Genomic DNA, 1,426 nt, shown 5'->3' on the forward strand with positions numbered 1-1,426 from the left:
TTGGAAAGGCCCTTGTTGTTGGATGAATTATAGTCTTGCTTCCATCCAAAATTCTGATTTTGATTATTTTTCCAACCTTGAGGATAATTGTTGGAAAAACTGCCTTGCCTTCCTTGATTGCCCATATAATTCACCTCAACTTCGGATGCGTTGTTCTGATAAGAACAGTGACCATTAGGATGATCACCTCCACAAAAATCACACCTGAGAGGTACATTCTGACTTTTGAGTGATTGAACAGCATGCAACTTTTGGGGTAATTGGGTCATATGTGCGGTCAGTTGCTCAAGTTGCTGTGTCAGAATTTTGTTTTGAGCTAGCAATGCATCTGCAGTGTTTAACTCCAATACTCCTCTTTTTTGATGATTTTGTCTATCATGTTGAGCTTGATAGTCAGTTGTGGCCAAAGCTTCTATAATCCTTGTTGCTTGATCTGCATCAACAGCCATCATTGTGCCACCAGCCGCGACATCTAGGAGCATCTTTGTATTTGATCTGAGACCATTAATAAATATGCTCAGTTGAGCAATATCTTCAAACCCATGGTTTGGGCATTTTCTCAGCATCCTCTTGAATCTCTCCCATGTCTCACAGAAAGACTCTTCTACTCCTTGTCTGAACATAGATATTTCAGACTTAGCATTGATGTAGCGAGAGATTGGGAAAAATCTTTGCAAAAAAATTTTCCTCCACATCCTTCCATTTGGTTAAACTCTGATTAGGATGAGATATAAGCCACTCATTTGCTTTCCCTGCCAAAGAAAAAGGAAATAAACGCATGTATACACTCTCAAGATCACCTGATTGGAAACCCATAGTTCCCACCAATTCATAAAAAGTAGCCAAGTGTGTATGAGGATCCTCATGATCCATCGTCGTGAATTGATTGGTACTAATGAGGGTAAGGAACACGGGCTTCATCTCCAAGGCCTTGTTAGTTGCAGGCACTGCAATGCTAGAAAAGTGTCTAGGCCCTTGATGTATGGCGTAATCTCCAAGAGTTCTCCTAGGAGGTGGTGTTTCCTCCCCCGCCATGTTGTTATTCTCCTGAAAAATATCAATGAAAAAAGAAGAAAATGTTGAAGAATACTCTCTATCATCTTCTTGATTCTCTTTTGTCTTTGATTTTCGATTTTTTCTGGCCACCTTCTCAATTTCTGCTTCAAATAGCAAGTGGTCTTCTGGAACTTGACCTCTCAATATCATATAAAAACAACTAATGCAAGGGTTAGAAGGAAAAATTCACCAGTAGTAACCGCAAATTTATATTTTATATTATTATTTATTTTTATTTATTTTTTTGAAAATTTAAAAATAAACAAGAATTTAAATAGCTAACTAAAATAAACTCAATAAACTACAAATTAAAACTTAAAGATAAAATAAAACAAAAACAAAACACTAAAATGAAAAAAAAAAACAAAGA

The 1,426-nt window shown here is 36.5% G+C and overlaps 1 pseudogene; it reads left to right on the plus strand.

Moving 5' to 3' along the window:
* Window positions 1-537: 537 nt before the first annotated feature.
* On the plus strand, window positions 538-643 carry LOC137813182 (small nucleolar RNA R71; annotated as a pseudogene).
* Window positions 644-1,426: the final 783 nt, after the last annotated feature.

The sequence above is a fragment of the Phaseolus vulgaris genome, chromosome 2 (genome assembly GCF_000499845.2).
Source record: "Phaseolus vulgaris cultivar G19833 chromosome 2, P. vulgaris v2.0, whole genome shotgun sequence".
NCBI lineage: Eukaryota > Viridiplantae > Streptophyta > Magnoliopsida > Fabales > Fabaceae > Phaseolus > Phaseolus vulgaris.